Source organism: Acanthochromis polyacanthus, chromosome 13, assembly GCF_021347895.1.
Source record: "Acanthochromis polyacanthus isolate Apoly-LR-REF ecotype Palm Island chromosome 13, KAUST_Apoly_ChrSc, whole genome shotgun sequence".
NCBI lineage: Eukaryota > Metazoa > Chordata > Actinopteri > Pomacentridae > Acanthochromis > Acanthochromis polyacanthus.
The window spans coordinates 30,877,854-30,883,853 of NC_067125.1; positions in this window are offsets into that span (position 1 = coordinate 30,877,854).

A 6,000-nucleotide genomic window follows, 5' to 3' on the forward strand; every position below is an offset into this window, starting at 1 on the left:
CTCAACATCTACTGTAGCTTCTTGTTTGCACTTTCTTCCTCTGTGAGTCATAACTTCCTGATCAATCTCTTCTTCTTTGATGCCCCTGAGAGCTTGAACGGTTGAGGAAGCGGGTTGCTGAGTGCTTAATGGTTATTTAGTTGGTGAAAATTACTCAAACAGGGATGCGGCAGTATCTGAAGATGATGCATCTAATGTTCAGGCCATGAGTCGTTTATGTACTTCAACAGTCGAGGCCGGACTGCTGAGTGCTTAATGGTTATTTAGTTGATGGAAATTACTCAAACACACTCAAGAAGAGTGGAGAGGCAAATCTGGTCATTACAGTTAAGTAGTAGATGGAGCAAAGGGAGAGGCCTTGTGATAAATGATACTGCTTTGAAATGTGTTTCAGGGAAGTGTAGCTCTTTGTTTTCTGGCAAAAATCACAAGAGCAACCAGGGTGTCCTGCCAGCTGAACCCGAAGCTTTGGTGGCTCATGTGTAGACGGGGATTATTCTCGTTCCAGGGGTGAAAAAGCAAGCTGCTGGCAGAGCATCAAGTGAGAATGTAAGTGAAATGGACAGCAGATGGTTCTGGTTCATGCACCGGTTGTTTGGGACGTGCTGAGCATGGCTGGGCCTGAGCACCTCTCCAGACCTGGCAGCCGTCCTGGCTTCCCCCACCACAGGACTCTGCAACCAGCCGGCTGTGAGTCTGTGCTAATGCAACCTGCAAAACTCCCATTAGAGGAGGAGTTAGGAGGAGGTGAGCCTCATCTAAAGGAAATTATGCCCTTTTGTGCGTAAATGAAGTCATAAAAATCTAATTCTGAAACACAGCCATTCAAGGGAGTAATAAATGAATCTTGTGTATGCAACTGGTTTTAGGACACAAACCACAAAGCTGTTGTTGCTGCAGAAGCAGGAGGACACACCTCAGTAACCACGTCCGGTATTGGCCGTGTGAAAAGGTCAGTCTGCAGTTGTTTTACATGGTTTTGATGAGTTGAAACTAAAATTCAAGAAGTTTTATTTGACTTTCATTTCTTTAAACAGCATTCAAGTGCAAGCCCCTTGTGGGTTTTTTGTACAGATGAAGTGAATCAGCATTCATTCACTAGTTTCAAAACTGCATCATCATCGCTCATCGTGGTGGGGAAGCTTTTTTCAGACTTCACTGTGAAGTTCTTATTCTGTGCAGAGTACAAAAGCGTATTGTTTAAACTACAGGAGGTGCTGCATTTAAATTGAAACTTGAGCATCACAGTCACATTCTAGTCTGAGATACATCCCACCCAACCAGAACACCCCTGCCTCAAATCTGTCTGGAAACCTTTGTTGCATGTTGTTTTTTGTCTGTTTCTCCACTGTATCTTCTTAAATATGGGCGAAAAGACACTAAATATAAACTTAAAGCCCTTCTAGTCACTCGTTTTAACGACGTCACAGAAAATGATCATCTGGGTCATTCCAGGTGAAATGACCAGATATTCCTTGGGGGTGTTGCTACACCATTTTCAAATTAATCCTAAATTTGCATGCCATTAGATAGTCACAAAAGTACTTTCTATGCTAAATTGTAGGCCTGTAGCTCAAATAGTTTCTGAATTGTGGGGGTCTGAAATTTTCAGAATTTGGGCTATAAAAAGCCTCGCCAGCGTTTTTTGCATCTTTAAGTGGTTATTTCTCAGCCTCTAGACATACCAGAGAGCTGTGAGTTGGTAAACAAGGCCTCTGCATGTAGCTTGTTTGTGGGGCATAAAAATGCTAAAAATTAACAGATACCTACTCACGAGTGGGGTTTGGGACCTTAACCCATTAAACTTCAATTTTTAGCATTTTTACCAAGCCCCCATGGCCTGTAGAGTGCAAGGAAACACCTGGGGATGTTTGTGGGGCACTAGCTACATGCAGAGGCCTTGTTTACCAACTCACAGCTCTCTGGTATGTCTACAGACTGAGAAATAACCACTTAAAGATGCAAAAAACGCTGGCGAGGCTTTTTATAGCCCAAATTCTGAAAATTTCAGACCCCCACAACTCAGAAACTATTTGAGCTACAGGCCTACAATTTTGCATAGAAAGTACTTTTGTGACGATCTAATGGCATGCAAATTTAGGACTAATTTGAAAATGGTGCGGCAACCACCATCTGGTGAAACCAGACGGAATGACCCATCTGCTATTACCATTAGCATCTTTCTACGCAGTGTTTTGTTTTTTCCTGCTTAAAATGTTACATTTTTGCTTCACTTTCACACATCTTGTTGTTGCTTTTAGCGGTTTTCAACTTCAAAAATGCCCTGATAAGGCTGCGGTGTCCTACCTGCTCAGGAGCTCACAGCAAACACATCTAACCCTTCACAAGTTTCACACCCAGCATGCCAGTCTATGGCGTTTTAAACCACATCAGCAAGAGATAAGACCAAGGAAATAATAGCACATTTCTGAAGTAATACTTCTGAAACCTACATGTACATTTGATATCTGCATTCACAGTATAATTTGTAGGTGGAGTGTTGAGCCTGATTCCAGTGCAAGTGTGAAACACCCCACGTCTTGGCACTTCATGTGAAGGACAAACACAAGAACAGCACTGCTGGGTAAATCAATATATTGTTTTATTTTAAGATAACATTTATAGCTACGACTTCCTACAGCTTTCATTATCTAACATGTCTTAACTCACTGTGAGCAAAACTAAATGATCCCACTGTCCTTTTCCAACAGATCTTTGCTGATATTCAGTGGATTCTGCTGTGAGTGAAGGCCTTCCACATCTGCTATCTCTCATCTTAGGTTTTGGGCTTCGGGAAAGTAGAAAATGTGACATCTGGGTGTAAACTTTGAGGATTTCAGCTGTCAAACATTCAGTCCATTGTTTACGCTGATACAGGTTCTGAAAGCTTGACAGGTCTCCTGCACTTAGTAACGATCGCTAGCATAGGGTCAGACATTGCAAAGGGTCAATTAGTAAGGAAGTGAACACAAAGTACATTCAATTATTAATTCATTTGAATATAGTCTCTGAGAGATTAACATAGTGGATTATGTAGCAGCTGTTAGTGAAAAAGCCACAGCCTGCAAGTCATTTTCAATGGAAGCCGGGGATATAAAGCAACAAACTCTGCAACAAGAATGATGCGCTACCAGAGAAAGTTGAGCTGGTCTCTAAATTTTCAGTGCTTTAAAGACTCTGTGAAGACTTAACCAGTGGTATGTTTCAACATTTCCACTTGGGTTCACTTTAACAGCAATTTCTTGTTCTGTTTTAGATGAAAAATGGAAGAACAATCATCTTGCAGTTTGTCATTTCCCAGTGTTATCTGACCCTGTTCATTTATTGCAACACTAACAATGTCAATGAGCACTTGAGCAACACTTAAATGGAACTCAGCGTCAATGTAACGGTTTCGTAACTTCGTTATTTGTAATGTGACGATAAGACTCGGAAGCTCCCTTCAAAGGTTTGTAAAGATCAAAACACATCTACAAATACATACAAAAAAAAAATCGCTTCACTGGATGTTTGCCATCCTAATTCAATAAATGGAGCAGTCACACATTCTATACAATCTATTTGTTTTTAAGTGGAATGAAAATTTTCAAAATGAACGTCGCGCTGTATTAAATACAGCTTTAAATTAGTGACTGACACCATAAACTCGTTAACTAAAGTAACAAATCAAGTGAGATGTAAGGTCATTTTCTGACAGATTTCTGTACAATCAGACATATTCTTGCCAGCAGAGGAGTCAGCCCCTGCTGGCTGTGAGAAAAAATGCAGGTTTGTGAGTGGAACACCTGTATCAATATGATGTGTTGGGGTTTATAGCTTGTTCTGTAGCCCCCATATACAGCTGTAAAAGAAATGAGATTCTTGCAAAATTGTTTTGTAATTCCACAAGACATCACGCCTGTTGACTCATTACAAGTAATGACAGCCAAGTCAGTTTCCAGCAGCGTTCTTTATTGTGCCTAATGTTGAGTAAAACCTCCTTTTTCTTTTGAATTTATGCGTTTCAGATGTGTTTTTGACAAAGTGCTACAGTCTACTGTGGAAGATGAAATATTGCCCATTGCGGATCGGAGATGCCGACTGCAGGAGGTAATAAATGAGTTAAAGATGTTGCTTTCTTTGACAGCGAGCTCTTAATTAAAGCAGTGTGGGATAATGAGAGTTCACCTCCGCTCAGGCATGCACTGCACTAAACTCAGCTGACACAACAGAAAATTCACATGCAACCTTAGACCTGAGGGACAAATTACTCTGGCACCGGCCAGGCAGGGACTGTGCAGGAAGGCGAGCAGCAAATCAATAGAGTTTTATAGACCTGAATCATGCCTAAATGTTCCTCCCAAGCTCTGCTACTTTCATTCATCTTTCTGTCTCATGGCTGTTGAGGCAACTCTCACTCACGAACTGCTGCGATGGAGATGATTATGTTTTCCCTCTCAGTTGGTTGATGTGACGTCTCTATTCTGACTGTTGCACCTGTTTTTATACTTGTTCAGCATTCCTCTGCAGTTTCAGGTTTCAGATGTAAAAGACAAGAAGTACCTGATGGAAAGTTTGTGCAAGAAGTCTGTTTTTTTTAATTCCAGCTAAACAAAACTCATGGCTGCCACCTATAGGCTGAACTGAAAACTGATAAGAGTATTGATAAAAAAAACATACATTTATTTCATGACAAAAGCAGTAAAAAGAAAAGCACATATTTAAAAAGGCAAAAAAATGAAAGAGAAAGTTGCATTTTACTCCTGTTTTGAATGCACTTCTTTTAACATTAGTGGGACTCATTCACTAAGTCACCACCTGATCTGGACATGGAGGGTTACTTTCAGTACATTTACTCCAGCATTGTACTTTTTATTCCACTATATTTAAATGATTTCATTACTGGTTACTCTAAAGATGCAGATAATACAGAACATAATCAAGACACATGGATTAAGATACTCATAATTTTGAAATGGGTAATTCTGAAGTAGAATTCTGATACTTTAAGCATGTTAGCTGTTGTCAGTAATGTTGTTTTGGTATTTTTAAACTTCGTGTAAAGGAACCTTTTTGATTGAACCATGTAGTACCTAATTGTGGATTTAGACCATTGAGCTGTTTTTCATCATTTTTGTGTTCAGGAGGTCTTGGGTGGGTCAGAAATCATGGCCTGACTGGAGACATACTTTGCATGACATAAAAACTAGAGCACACTGACATCAGTGATTTTTTTTTCCCTCAGTTATGACTTTCTGCACTCACTAAAGCAGTTTGTTAGCTAACTATACCTTTAATTTATATCTATCCTGATGGCCAGTATTTACAGAGCAGCTCAGTCACCTTATTTAACTCCTTGATGCCTGAATTTGTTTACAATTAAATTAAAAAATGGGGTGTCTTTGCTTTCCAGCTGATGCTTAAATAAGTGGAGATTGTTAATTTGTATATTACACATAGAACAGATATACAATAATAATAATGATAATAACAACAACAACACAGGGTGGGCCATAAGTTTCCATACATACCAAAATGTATAATGTATATTTTTTATGTTTCAAATACCCTAGAAGATGGATTTGATGCTATTTCTTGAGGGCACTTGAAGGCCATGGTATATCAGGTGAATTTACGAGACATAAATTATCTCAAGGAATGTATCACCAAAGTCGTTACAAGCATAACTTCAACTGTGCTAATGCAAGTGCATCAGCAGTGGAAAACACGTAATAATATTCGTTTTCGAAACAAGGGTGATCATATAGAGCACCTTATATAAATAAAAACGGTTTTATAATAATTAGGTCCCACTCCGATCAGTCCTACGAGAAACCAGTGCTTGTAAAATAGTTCCGAGGTACGTATTGAATATGCACAAACCGGCACTGGGGGAACAGATACATTATCTCAGCTGCAGTCTGAATGAAAGTGGTATGATGCGAATTCGCAACATTAGTCGTCAAGGAGTTAAAATTTAAGTAGAACCATATTAATGGAGTAGTGGGGCTCACCCCGAGA